This window comes from Piliocolobus tephrosceles, chromosome 5, assembly GCF_002776525.5.
Source record: "Piliocolobus tephrosceles isolate RC106 chromosome 5, ASM277652v3, whole genome shotgun sequence".
NCBI classification, from domain to species: domain Eukaryota; kingdom Metazoa; phylum Chordata; class Mammalia; order Primates; family Cercopithecidae; genus Piliocolobus; species Piliocolobus tephrosceles.
Window position 1 is genome coordinate 102,364,628 of NC_045438.1, and position 15,889 is coordinate 102,380,516.

Below are 15,889 nucleotides of genomic sequence, written 5' to 3' on the forward strand. Positions count from 1 at the left end.
TTGACCAAACAAGATTGTGGAAGAAAGCAAAAAATGAATAAATAAAACTTCAGATTATTATTATCTGTTGCTTATTCTGTTTTTAGATACACCAACATCCCCGCATCAACAAATATTTCTCTATTTTTCTTTCAGGAAAGGGTTTGAATCTAGGCTGGTTTCATGATTACAAAGTATTGTGTACCTAGGGTTTGCTTCTTTAGCTAATTCTTTTTATTGAATTTTAAAGTGACTTCAAGTAGAAAGAACCCTTAGCCAAACACCTTGTATTTATCTAAGCCAAATACAATTGTAAATGATCAGGTTTTCTTCTTGCTTCTGAAGTTACTGCTGGTAAACGAACATCTGAAAATATTAGGCGAATCTGACAGGACCCTAAGTTTTAACAAACAGTTTGCAGCCCTTCTAACATCAAGTTCATCTGTGTGCGTGTATGTACTTAAAAATTTTAACAGGTTTAAAAACAAACTTCTTTCAACATTTATGCCTAAAGGAAGATACAATTAAATGTTTTTATGTCATGTGAGGGATAAATTCCTTTGAAAACATTAAAAAAAACACTGTTGCATATTTGTAATGCCCCACCGATATAAATTTAACAATTTACAATGATCATTGTACCATTTTTGATAATTTTAATTTAATAAATTTTTAAAATGTGTTTCTCCTAACCCTTAGTTGTCAATCTCTTCTGCTTTGTGTCTTTTTCTTTTTTCTTTTTTTCTATACTTCTGTACTCCCAGTCATGTTGCTCTTGTTCCCTTTTGTAATGTCTTTCACTTTTCTCCGCCTTCATAGTTTCCATTTTTCAGGAAGAAAGAATTTCACCATTGCCCCCAGCTAACTTCTCAGTTACCAAACCATAAGAGTGTTCATTCTTTATTGAATTTATGGGGCACAGCTATACATGACTCCCTTACATATCCCATGGAAATACTTCAATGCATCAATAGTGGATGAACAGACGTTACTGTTAACTGTAATTACCAAATCTGATTTGTCATCCCTAGCATGCACTTCCCATTATATTCCTTTTTAGGCCAGCACTACGTATGATATTCTTAAGGTTAAAAAGAAAGTAGTTATATCAATTCTAAATTCTTAGTAATTGCCAAAAGTAAACGAGGGCATCTCTTTATATTACATGCTGTGTTTACCATTGTTTCTGAAAATAATTCTCTTCATAGAGAAAATAATATTCCATTGGTTGTTTTTAGGTTTGCTTCCCTTCCTAGAAGACATTCTAGCTCATGACATTTACTCAGTTTAGAAATGAAAGGAAGAGGCGATCATAGATATGACTTTCACTTAGTTTATTAGACTCTCTTCCTAGGGATCAGTGACTCTGAAAGGAAATATGGTAAAAGACAAATGACTGGGGAAAATGTTTATTAATATACATCCAGTTCTGAAAAATCATTTGAGAGACAGAATGAAAGAGAGAGAAAGAAATACTCCAATAGAAAAATAGGCCAAAAAGCAAAGAGGCAATTTACAAAGGAAATAGAAAAGGTCAATACATTTATGAAAAATATTCAATTTAGTATGCAAAGAAATGCACATTTATAAAGGAACTATTTTCCCCTACCCATTCTGCCAAGATTAATATTGCTGATTAGACGTGGTGTTAGTATAAGCAAAGAGCATTCTCAACAATTCCAGGAACATATAATAGTTCAGTGTTTCTAAAGGGCAAATTAGCCATGTTTATTAAAAGCATTTAAAAAATGTACATAGATTGCATCATAAACTACCCTAAAACAGTGGCTGTGGTTACTTATAGGTTGGGATTTTGAGAATTTTGATTTTTTCTTTTTGTTTATATGTAATGTGTAAAGTTTCTACAGTGGACATGTATTACTGTTGTAATAAAAATATAACAAACATGAAAAAATGTGGTGTTTTATCTCCAACAAATTAATAAAGCAGTGGTATTAAGAGAGCCAAGAAATTGGCCTTTTAAATAAGATTTTCAATCATTTTCAACATGAATCTTCCAGGTAAAAATTAGTATGTAATTTAAGCCGTTTAAACTGAGTCTAGTGATTTCACTAGGAAGCAGATGTTAATTAAACTGTTCATTCGTTCAACATATATTTTTGAACGCTTCTTAAACTGACCACTGGAGAGTATACAAAGATACATTGAACATGGCCCATTGCCTGGAGTTTAACACTCAGGGAAAAAAAAGAAGAAGAAGACATATATAAATACATAATAATAAGATATGAACATACAAAATGCAATAAACAAAGTAGATATAAAGTTCTAACTGAATTCTAAGGTGGAGGGACTATGTTCAAATGTGGAAGCATTAGAGTCAAAAAATTTCAGTGGACAAAATCCATCCATTTTTTTGTTAGTCCAAATAAATATACTTATAAATAATTATAGAATCATAGTACGGGGAAGGGCATTGTAACTAAATAATTATGAAATTATGGATTTACTGTTTCTTGAATAAATATTTGTTGAAAGACTCCACAGAGAACAAGCCTACTTCTTATTCAGAGGAAGAACATGAGATTTCTTATTTCCTGCTGAATTAAAACCTTTTGCCAAATTCAGAGTCCTAAACAGTGTCACTCAATCTAGTCTTATCAGTTCCCTTAAATGTACATTTTACCACAACCAGATTTAATGACTTGTAACCGCAGAATGAGCATGTCTCAGCGTACTCATGTTGCTGCATCCCACTGAAATGCGAAATGGCTATGGGAATTCTGGCAGTCGTTCAAGGCTTACTTCAGGTGTTAGCTATAAGATGATTCCTTTCTTGCCCTCCTGCCGTCAAACAAACCCTCTTCTGCCTCTGAACAGCACAGAGCACAAGTTGTGCCTCTTTAATGATGATCTACATTCCCCTGCCTTGTTTCACAAATATTTTTGTACTTTGTCCTCTGACTTAATTGTAAGCTCCTTGAGGACTGAAATTGGGTGCTCTCATTTTTAATAATACCCGGACCATCAAGTATGATGAATTAATTCTCCTTAATATAGTCTTCAAATATTTGTTGAAATGAAACCGGTAGAGGCTAAATAATCAAGGACATAAAATTTTCTAATGATAAAGTATGGACTGAGTCTCACAATTTGTCTGGAAAAAATGATGGGTTCCTTTTTGTGTTATGTCTAAGGGAATTATTCTACTGATAAAAGAATCACAGGAAAAAATGTTCTCACCTGTAAAAGACTCCCAGAGCAGGGACTCTGAGGACAGCAACCCAGGAAGACAAGACTGTCATCAATTGAAAACGTCCTCATCATATGTTCTCTTCATTCCTTTACCAAACTTAAGGTAAATTTACACTATCAGTAATACAGCACAACACCGTTTAATCTCTTATTATTATTAGAACACAAAAAATGATCTAACTCCTAAATGTTTTTAAACAACCAATTCTATCTACAACCTTTTTTAAAAGAATAATTCAACATTGGCATATCATAAATGATCACTTGGCTCATATGTTGTGTTGAGTTTATGTCTATAAAATTGAGCTTCTTTTTGTTGTAAGTTCTTATTGGATAACTTATTTTCAATTTAGAACTGATTTAGCTTATTCCATGATTCTCATAGAATCATTTTTGTAAAAATCACTTTGCGCTAGCCTAGGCACAGTGCTAGGTGCTTTACATATTTCATCTTTTTTAACTGCTTCAGTGATTTTGTTGTCCCATTTTTACAGTGTAATAAGGCTATGAACAGATCTCTGATGTAGCCTGGATTTGCACCCAGATCTGCCTCATTCCAAAGTTCAGGGTCATATTCACTATGCTCTAGCACCTAGTCTTCAATCACTTCTTTGACAAATGTTCTGCAAGTACCTATTTGCAATCCAGTGCTACAATACCCAAAAGAACAGCTCAGTGAGTGCTCAAGCAGAGCAGAGGCCTCAAAGTTACCCGGCAAAGTTACATAATTCTTTTTATAAGATATTACAAAAAAAGAAAGATTAAGTATACAACAAGAACCATTTTTAATGAAAAGAAAGCCATAAATGAATTAATTGGACCTAGAATGTTTTTATTCATCTGCAACATGCTTTAGTCTTTGCTGGCTTAAAAGAGAAAAAATGACAACATAGCAGACTAGGCAAAAAGCTTTGCATAGTTGACTATTCAACTAAGGCAAAATAAGATAAATTGGGCTTCACTCTGTTCTTTATCAAAAGTGACAGATTTACCTGTGTTTTTGATATTTGAGGACATTCTTGCTGTCAAATTATTCCACCAGAAACCCATTTTTATGCATTTGAAATGTAAACTTCTGTGTTTATAAAACCCCTTTTAAAGTAATTACGAGAAGTCATAAAACATAGCTAGTAAAGGAAAATAGTTCATAAATCTATACTTCTTTTAAATCACTTCAGATGTTAACCAAAAAGTACAGAATTGTTTTCCATATAGAGTTGTTTTATTTTTAATAAAAACCTCATAATAACTTCTAGTGCTTCAGATAGCAACATTAAAATCTCTTAAGTCCACTATCTTTTATCCAAAGATTTGCTTGCATTGGCTGCCAGACAGAGTCTCTCATTCTAATCCTATCCCTAATCGTGGTCACTGCTCAGCTGGTTCTGCTGCGGTGCCATCACTCAGTTTTGTCCCTAGCCCTTGGGATGCTAGCTACATCCAGAGCCAGCTGCCATCTGAGGCAGAACACTATGATATGAATGCTTTTTGTCCTTCAAAATTCGTATGTTCAAATCCTAACCCTCAAGGTGATAGTATTAGGAGGTGAGGTCTTTGGGAAGTAATCAGGTCATGAGGGCAGAGACCTCACAAATAGGATTAGTGCCCTCATAAAAGAGGCCTTTGGAGAGGCCCTCTCCCTTTCCACTAAGTAAGGACATAGCAAGGAGATAGACATCTATGAGGAAGCAGACTCTCAACAGACACTGAATCTGCTTTGAACTTGGACTTCCCAGCCCCTAGAACTATGAGCATTAAGTTTCTGTTGTTTACCCAGTTTATAGTTTTATGTTATAACTGCTCAAATGGATTAAGATACAAAGGAAAGATCTGTTTTCTCCATCAATGTCAGTCTGATGATGTTTTCTTTTAGAATGACAGTTGCATAGAAGGTAACAAATGGTATTCTTGACAGTATTCAGCTTTTTTCACCCACGTATCATTAGCTGCTGCAGCATAATAATCTATCCCAAAACTCAGTAGCTGAAAATAATAACCATTTGTTATCACTCACAAGTCTGCTGGTTGAAATTCATCCAGTCTAGGCTGGGCTTGGCTGATCTCAGCTAGGTTCTCTCATGTGTCTGCCACCAGCTGGCAGGGCATAAGAGTATTGGCTAGTAGGAAGGTGGATTACTTGGAAAAGTCATCTCTCCTCCACGTGATCTTTCATCCTCTAACAGGCTAGCCTGGTCTAAGAGATCCCAGGGGTTTAAGACAGAATGAAAGTTCATAAGGCCTTTTGAGCTTGGGCTCAGAACTGATACACAATCACTTCTACCAAATTTTATTGGCCAAAGCAAGTCACAGGCCAGGTAAGAGTCAAAGCTCCATGCCTTGATGGGACAAGCTTCAAAGTCACATTGCATAGAGCACAGATGTAAGAGGGTGACGAATTGGGGACATTGTAATTTTCTATGGTTAGGAGGGTGCACAAAGGGCATCTTCATCCAGCTCCCACCAGTGGTATGTCCTATATCCTCTATTTAATGTCTCTTGCCTCCAGAAATCCCACTAAGCAACTACCAGTGAAGCTCTACAAGTCCTATCCCTCAGCTAATGCCAGTCACTTTCACATGAGATCATGGAAACTGAAGAGATCCTGTACTTCATCCTTTCCCAGAAATGTGGAGAACTGGGATGTGCACATCCCTAACCTTTCCTTCTTAGAAACCCTAAACTGTAGTTTCCACTTGCCCTGCAAGCATCCCTCCTTCAGAAATTTCAAGGGAAGAAGTGAGTCTTATCATTAGGTTTCAGAAACACAAGGGGAGACAGATCTAATACCCCAAATGTGGTGAGGAAGGACTCTTTGACTTCTCTTCAATCCTTTCTCTCCCAGAAGAACCCCTTTTCTTTTACAGTTTCCACTGATTTGCTGGTGACAATGACTATTAAGCCAGTTTAGTCTTCTTCAGACCTTGAGGGGCCTGAGAGAGGAAGGTACCAGAACTTTTTGCACCTAGCCATTATGAATTTAGTGTCAAAAACAAAGCAAAACAAAAACCTGTTTGCTGTCTCTACGTTAATGTGGTGTGATTAAGTTTCCAGCGGCGGTTGCAAGGGACAACTTTAGATGGAATAGCTATAGAAGGCCTCTCCAAAGTGGTGATATTTCAGCTGAAACCTGAATGCCAAAAAGGAGCCAGACCTGAAAAGATCAGGGGAAGGTTAGGCAGAACTGGGTCTGTCCAATGGCTATAGAAATGGCTTCATGCCTAGAAGCAGGTGAGCAAAAGAGGGCATGGTAAAGGTAAACGATGATATAGTCCGGGGCTGAATCCTGCAGGGCCTTTTAGATTTCAGTGAATTGTGTATTTTGTACACCAACAAGGTAAGAATATATTGGAGGGTTTGAGCAGGGGAATTTTATAAACTGATTTTTGCTTTAAAAAGAGCACTGCCTTCTCTGTGGAGAATAGATTGTAGCAAGGCAAAAATACATATAAAGAGACCATTTCTGAAGCTGTTGTACCCAGGTGAGAGATGATGATGGCAACAATGAGGACAATGTTTGTAGAAGGTAAAAAGTAAACAAATTTAAGACACATTTTAGGGGTAGACTTGACAAGACTCACTGAAGGGCTGGATGTAAGGGCTGAAGGAAATAGGCATAGAACAAACCTGTATCTTAGGGATACAATAGACTTTTAGATTGGTTTGAGCCAATCATGTTTCTATGCTCCCTTTAATCAATTGTTTTCAAATGCGCATCCTTTAGAAAAGGGGGAAAAGGAGAGAATATCATATGTAAGTGACAGTCAAGGCCATGTGTTACAATTTGCCTTAAGGTGCCAAGCAAGGGCATGAGCACTTCCAAGTGCTTTCCTATCACATTGTGAGGAGAAAGAGGGGCAGGGCATAGAAGCAGCAACCTAGACTTGCATGAGCTTCTCCAAGATGGAACAGACTGAAGCAACAAGTTTTTCCCACAGAAGGTAGGGTATTAATAGCTTTCCTTGGTCCCTGAGTGCGAACTGGAGTTGCTATAGCACTGGATGACTCCTGTCCAATCACCTTAGATAAACTGAGGAAAGGGTAAAAGGAGACAGTAGGGGAAAAGCAGGGGATTCCGAGAAAGAACTTCAGTAATGGACTTCTTTGCTTTTCATGAATCATAATTATAATTATGAGCACAGAGACTCTTACCGATCTATAGACATGGTAGGGACAATTAAACACTACATTTTAGAGTTATTTTATGGGCTTGAAGAAATAAACTAAAAATGTCTGTGTGGATCCAGTGTTTAGATTTCTTTTAGACTAAAGTCACTTGCGTAAGACTTGGCAAAATGCTATTTTAATAATCCAGTGATTTGAATATCACATAAGTAAATGACCATATTTACTCACATAATGCCCTGATACAGCAGCTAAGTTAATTAGTGAGTGGCTGAGGTCTGAGCCATTACTCAACCACCTTCAGTCATCTTGGAGATTTCCCACTCTGTGTAAAGGACCAGATCTCTAACAATGTCAGGTTGCAATCAGTGGAAAAAATAGTCAGACATGATTTCCTAACATTTATTCCTTTATTTAGTAATCCTTCATTGTTTGTGAGGCTGTGGGTTTATTTTGGGAAAAGAGAACATAATAATGCAGTTATTTAAAAATATTGGTATTTGGTATAATATGTTTTTTAAATATTGAAGTCCCAGTAGTGTTCATATGACCAAGGCTAAATTTAAAGTTTAAAATTGTCTATATTTTAAAATCACGTACATACACACATGAAAACATAATTTGGAAATTATTTTCAAACAGCAAGATGTATTCTTCAAATGATCAAAAGTAAATCAATTCTTAGGCCTTTTTGTGTCTTTCATCTTAATGAGTCTCTCCAAGGGTGTGGTCTGCAAAGAGAAGATCTTAGATGACTCCCGCCTCTTAGATAAAGAAGCTTTTCACTTGATGTATGCAGAAGGGTTTATATTGGGCAGTCAGACAGTTTAATCCCAAACAGGAACATTTTCAAGAATGAAAGGAGGCTTTATGAATATAGCAGAAATATAGGCATTAATGCCTGTATGGTGACCCAAGATTCAAACACACCAACAAAACGTCGAAAGATAGAAGGACCTAGTGTACTCACCTTTTTTTTTCTCTCTTTTTTTTTTTTTCTTTTTCTTTTTTATTATACTTTAAGTTCTAGGGCACATGTGCATAGCGTGCAGGTTTGTTACATATGTATACTTGTGCCATGTTGGTGTGCTGCACCCATCAACTCGTCAGCACCCATCAATTCATCATTTATATCAGGTATAACTCCCAATGCAATCCCTCCCCCCTCCTCCCCCCCCGTACTCACCTTTTTACTTAAGATTCACTTTCAAAAATCTGATTTGGGACCTAAGTAACTGGGGATCAGTAAAAGCCCCTGAAAGCTGTTCTAGTATTGTAAGATTTTGTGCAAGTGTTGTTACTGGCCATCTTATCCCTAGGGCCCAACAATGCCTCAGTGCGTATGTTATTGCACTGTGTATCTTACAGTTCTAAAATAACTTCCTGGATACTTGCAAGAGTTAAGTGCTTCTCTAAGTGCTTTCTATCAGAGCGTGACTTGTGCTCTAAGCAAAACTGAGTCTCCTCTTCTAACATCTCTTCCTTGTGAATTTAAGGTAATGTTACAATTTTAAATACTGTTGACCAATTTCTTCATGGTTTTATATTGGTACCCATATAAATGTCTTAATTAGTATCACAGGTACTTTTTTTATAGAGAAAGTTAAAACCTCAGTCCTTTATTATGTTACCACATGCTGTATACACATAATGGACTTTTAAAATGAATGCATTTATGTGTGTGTTTTCTTCAGAGTATGTTGAATACATACTGGGCTTAAGGAAACCTCATAAAGAAGATTATGTGCTATTAAAGAATTGGAAGGCATGAACAAGAGAGATCAAATGCTATATAACACCAAGAAGAACACATGCCCAAGTTGACTTCTTATAAAAAGGGGGGCATTTATAAGTTGCAGCTGGCTTTGGTTAATACCTTGGTAATTTACAAGGTTGGAGCATTTGGCCTTCTGTTTAAATTGGAGGCACAAGAGAAAATAGAATATTTCTTCATCAAATAAACAAGAGGTTCTAATGTCACAGAACTTTGTCTATAATAGGATATATATATATACATTACATGTGTATACAAACATATATATATTCTAATTCAACAATATTTATTAAGGTTCCTGCATTGTTTTTACTTCTTTGGAAACAACCATCAAAATATGACAGGATTCCATGTTCTTTACATGAATTGTGATAGAAAAGTTAATTGAGATCGGAACAGTTCCCAATCTTTCCATCAATACTTCTAGCTTAACCATTTACAGATATGTATAATAATTCTTCCAGAAAAAAAAATGAATGCATGGTGATTTTTTTTCTGTGCCAATACTATGTTTTAATTGGAAGAGTTAGCTTAATTTCTGTGAATAATAATCTCCTGTTGGCTTAGAAGAGTTGAAAACCTTCTGAAAATGCTTCCTTCTGCATTTAGCACTCAATTGTTCAATAAATATCTATTGAAGGCTACCATGCACCAGGTACTGTGGTAGTCATTGAGATACCATAGTGAACAAAATAAACTTTATTTCTTCATAGACTTTCTATCCTAAGGGAAGAGATAGATATTAATTGCAGAAATAAACAAATAATATAGAGTATATCCAATGATAACACAAGTGATAAAGGAAAATAAAGGAAGGCAAGAGATAGTGCCAGGATTGGTGTTGAGGGTAAGGCAGGGCATGGATTACTGTTTTATAAAGGGTGGTCAAGAAAGCTTCACTAGAAAGGTAACACTTGAATAGAAACCTGAAAGAAATAAAAAAGGTAATCTATGGAGATACCTGGGAGCAAGAATATTACAAGCAGAAGAAAAAGCTAGTATGAAAGTCCTGAGTTTGAAATGCACTTGCTGTATACAAGGAGCGCCACAAATGCCAGTGATACTAAAATGGAGCAAACGAGGAGGAGAACAGCAAGAGATGAGGTCTGAGGCTGTGTTGCCTCCAATTGCTACACGGTGATCTACCGTAGAAGATAAGCTAGCAATAGAAAGAAGTGTTCATTTTAGTCTTTTTATCCCGTTAAATTCTTTCTAGACTTTTCATTTTGAATCCTTATGATACAACTGTGTAAGATTTCTTAACTGCTTTCTTGAGTTTTTTTTTTTTAATTTACTTTTTGCCATAGGATGCAATAACCACTCGCCAAACTGTCATTTGAAAGAGAAACAAGAATATTTATTCTAATTAATTCTGGAAATTATAGTATGTTTGATTACTGGACTAGTGAAATATTTTCTTACTGATCTTCTATGCCAAGGAAAACATATTTTTTCTCTCCTGTATATGCATGTAATTATGTGTGTGTAATATGTATGTTTGCGTTTAAAAATCTATCTCTGCAATATGAAGAATTGAACCTTGTCTTAAATTACATGAAATCTTTAGATTCTGTACTCATTGGCAGTTGAGTTATGGATTTATGAAAAAGACATAATATATTTTCTTTCAGGATAGGAAACAACACCAAAGAAGAAAAAAAAAACCTTCAAAGGCAAATAGTACTTTTCTTTTTGTTTTGTTTTTTTTTTTTTTTTTGAGATGGAGTCTCGCTCTGTCGCCCGGGCTGGAGTGCAGTGGCCAGATCTCAGCTCACTGCAAGCTCCGCCTCCCGGGTTTATGCCATTCTCCTGCCTCAGCCTCCCGAGTAGCTGGCACTACAGGCGCCTGCCACCTCGCCCAGCTAGTTTTTTGTATTTTTTAGTAGAAACGGGGTTTCACCGGGTTAGCCAGGATGGTCTCGATCTCCTGACCTCGTGATCCGCCCGTCTCGGCCTCCCAAAGTGCTGGGATTACAGGCTTGAGCCACCGCGCCCGGCCAATATTTTTCTTTATATATATATATATATATATATATATATGTGTGTGTGTGTGTATATATATTTATATGTCAATCTGTAGCTCTCTATCTTCATATGTCTAGGTTTACAGATTTTTAATTTTCCATGAAAAGATACTTTTTTCTGTTTTTCTGCCTAAAACTTTAGGCGTCATTAAATAATGATTACAAGCTTTAGTGTCAGACTAAGCTGAGTTTGAGTCTCGCCTTTGCCGCTTTCAGGCAACTTAGACTTACTCTAAATGTTTACCTCAAAGAGAAACTATAGGGATTTTCTGTTATAATGTATATGGCACATTCAGAAAAGAATCTGATATATAGCAAATGCTCAATAGAGCATAGTAATTATCATCTCCTTACCTCTTCCCTAGTCTTTCAATTCCTGTGTTCAGCCAATCACTATTTTCTCTTACTCCTTCATCAAAAGAGTATAAGTTCTGTCCCTTTATCTATATTTCTAACACAATTAACCAAATTACTCATTTATTCATTCAATCAGTACTTAATGAGCACCTACCATGTGCTACTGACTGTACTAGGAGACAAGAAGAGCAGCAAAAAAGATAAAGAGGTGCCATGAGGCTTTCAGTCTAAATCATACTCTCTTGAATACTAAATTTGGATGAATATCCCCACAGTACCTAGCATAGTACCAAACGTGGAGGATATTTCAAACTATCCGTAGACTCCAGTCTTGTAGAATTAGAAAAGAATCTAGAGATAATCTTGTGTAAACCTCTTACTTTTAATTAAAATTTGTGGCTAAGCACAGCTTAATACTGTAAGGTGATGCTTCAAGTAGTAAGAGCAAAGTAGTTTTGTTTATCACAATAATAGACCTCTTTATTTGGTAGATGAGAAATGGTGACATAAGAAGTTTATATTGTCCAATGCTAGAAAGGTAATTAGATTCAGAGATGGGATTGGAATATATTGGAGTAAACAGACATGAATTTTAAAATAACTATGAATAGTATGTTCAAGAAATTAGACGAAAAGATAAAGTGTTTTTTAGTATAAAAAGAAATTGACAAATAAGTGAAAATTCTAGAAGTAAAAAATAGAAAACCACATGCATGATAATTGAAGGTAACTCAATAAATGAGTTTAACAGTAAATTAGACAAAGTAGGAGAGAAGATTGGTGAAACGGAAAAAAATGTCAGTAGAAATAACTGAACAAATGTATGAAGATCAATGAGTAGAAGACAGCCAGAGTCATCTGAGACAAAATGCAAGGTCTTACTTATGTGTAATTAGAGTCCACCATGGAGAGGATATAAAGAATAGATCAATAGTATATTTGAAGAGAAAATGGCCAATATTTTTTCAAGACGGATGAAAGATATAAAGCTACAGATTCAAGAAATGGTATAAAATCAAAGAGAGATAAATATAAGGAAAACCAAATATGTGCACATCATAATAAAACTTCAGAAAATTATAAGCATGTGGAGGGAGATAGACAACATAATTTCAAATGAGCAACATAAAACTGATGGCTCACTTCTCTGAGAAAATAATGCCAGCCAGAAGGCAATGGTATGAGGTCTTTAAAGTGTTGAAAAGAAATAACAGCCAACCTAGAATTCCAGACCCATTTATTATCCTTTAAACGAAAGAGAAAATAAAAGCACCTCCAAACAAACAAAATTGAGATATTTAACAATGAATACATCCTAACTGAAAACAATAAAGGGAGTTTTTTAGACAGAAGAAAAATAATCCTAGAAGGCAGCACAAAAATTCAAGAAAGAAGGAAGATCCATAGAAAAGGTATGTAAGTGAGTAAAATAAAATGAATTTTGACTGGCAAAACCAAAATGTAATAAACTTTTGAGTTTAAAATGTATAGTATGATTTTAAATATATATATATATATACTACATACATAATAGCACAAAAGAAGATTAAAAGTAAAGTGTTCAAAGGTCATTACATTGGTGGTAGTAAAAGGACTGAAGTTTATGGAAACTTTAACACGTTTCCATTTTGTATGCTTTAAGATACCCACTTTTGAAATAATAGCAAAAGAACACATAGCTAATGGAATAACAAAGGGGAAAATAAGATCTAAAGAAGACAAAAAAAAAAGTATATAAAGATTAGAAAGAAAAAAATAGAACTCTCACTCACCATAGATAACAACTGAATGGCAGAAAATTTAAAAGAAATTATAGATATACTACTAGAATTAATACATGAATTTAACAATATTAATCATCAATATATAAAAATTAATTATATTTCTCCACTGAAAACATATGGATATAAAATGACATTTTCTTTAAAAAATTTACAATAACAATAAAAGCCAAAAATACTAAGAAATAATTTTAATCAGGTTGTGCAAAGCCTCCACATAGAAAAACATGCAATAATAATAGAGGTAATTTTAAGTACCTAAATAAATGGAGGTGTATATGCCATATTTATGATTTGGCAAACTTGGTATTATAAAGATATCAATTTTCCACAAATTAGTCTATTTAACTGTTTTCCCAGTCAAAATCTCAGAAGTTATTTTTTAAGTGTATGAGCATCAACCAACAAACAGATTTCAAAATGTATACAAAAATACAAAGAATCAAGCAATCTTAATGATGATGAAACCTGGACTTCCACTTCCAAAATTCAAGATGTATTGTAAAATTGCAGTAATTCAGACTGTGAAGTACTGGTACAAATATAGACAAATAGATCAAAATTGAGGATTTAGAGACAAACCCATATATACACGATTTATGTGAAATGTGGATAGCTGGGAAGTAAAAAAAGGAGAGTCTATCATAACATGTTTTTAATAAATGATGAAAGGTGCCTATAGATGTAGGAGGTGACTCCTACATGATACCATATTTTTAAAAAATCAGTTTTAATTTGATTGTACACCTAAATATAAAACATAAGGCAAAACTTTTAAAATACAACGTCACAAAATATACTTACTACCTAGTGATAAGCAAAGATTTTTAAACAAAATACACAAAAATCATACTAATCAAAAAATGAGTGAACTTTGCTTTATATTTAATGTAACTTTTCAACTTCAAATTTTATCTCTCTAATTAGACTTTCTCTAATTTTTACTACACAATGCTTTGCACAAAGTGGTATTTTTAAGAAATCTTGTTGAGTGTTGAATATCTATTATTTTGCTTTTGCTCAACAATCCTTTCTTTTTTATAACTTTTCTATATTTTTTGAAATATTTATTGATGCAACAAACTTTTAAAATGCATTATTTATGTTCTTATTTATGAGCTATCCCACCAGATGGCAATGCTCTATTTCCATGGAATCTTAGTAAAAACATTTTGAAAGAAGTCTAACACTAAATCTCTCATATGCTCATTATTTATAGATCATGGGTTGCAGAGTTTTAGAAGCTAGAAAACTTGAATGAGGGATTATATTGGATGATATCTGTAGAGAAGAAATCTGGGGTTCAGGATATTCAATTCTGTCCCCATAGCAATTTTCTTTCTTTATACACTTAGCCATTAAACAAATATTCGAACTATGCTGTTAGTATTTGGAAACTAGAAAAATAATGCCTGATACCCCTATGATTCTGACATTATCTTGTTTCTTAAAATATGTATATTTGTCATTAGATACAACAGTGACATTTATAAAATATTAGAATGACTTTTTTCCCTTTTTGCTTTGGTCCTAAATGCCTTCATAATACTTAGACAATTAGGTATAATCATTCTCCTACTTTGGAATGCTTAGGTTGTTTTTACTTTTTTACTACTAAAAAACATGATCAACATAGTTGTGAACCCAGTTTTCCATATTTGAGGTCACTTCTTTAAGTTATATTCCTGAAAACATCTACTGTTTTATGAGTACTGCTAAATTACTAAAAAAAAAGTTTGCAATTTCACCAGCAATACAAAATATGCTCTTTCAGTAGTGAGAAGGGGTCTTTTTGTATTTATATGAATCATTTGTATGATTTATCTTTATTAAAACTAAAATGAGTATTTTCCAAATTTCTTTTTTCTTCTTTTGTAAATTTCCTATCCATATTTGTTTCTACATAAGTACACATTTCAGTGTTTTTGCCCTGTTTATTAACTATTTTTCTTTCAATCATCTATGTATTTGGTATAAGTAGAATATTCATCCTATACATGCTATATTTATTAAAACTTTTTTTCTACTTTGTTCTTTAGCCTCTGCTACTATTTCCATTACAAGGTGACCTAGTTTTAAAAATTTATAATCTTTACTAGGGCTGGGTGCGGTGTCTCATGTCTGTAATCCCAGCACTTTGGGAGGCCGAGGCGGGTGGATCACGAGGTCAGGAGATCGAGACAATCCTGGCTAACATGGTTAAAACCCATCTCTACTAAAAATACAAAAAATTAACCGGGCGTGGTAGCGGACACCTGCAGTCCCAGCTACTTGGGAGGCTGAGGCAGGAGAATGCTGTGAACCCGGGAGGTGGAGCTTGCAGTGAGCCGAGATCGCACCACTGTACTACAGTCTGGGGGACAGAGCGAGACTCCATCTCAAAAAAAAAAAATTATTATAATCTTTACTAAATCTACCTAGACAAAAAGGCAGCCTTATGAGGTTCAAGTTTATCCTTTTATGGCACTAACATCACAAACAGAGATCCCAGCTAAATGCCTGTGGGTAAATTAATTGGCCCCTTGCTAGTGGCCAATAGTATAAATTTACATTTAAGCTAAATTCATTGGTTTGTGTATCAGGATTTACGCATACCACAACTTGGATGTGCATGTCATGCGACTTCTTTATTTCTC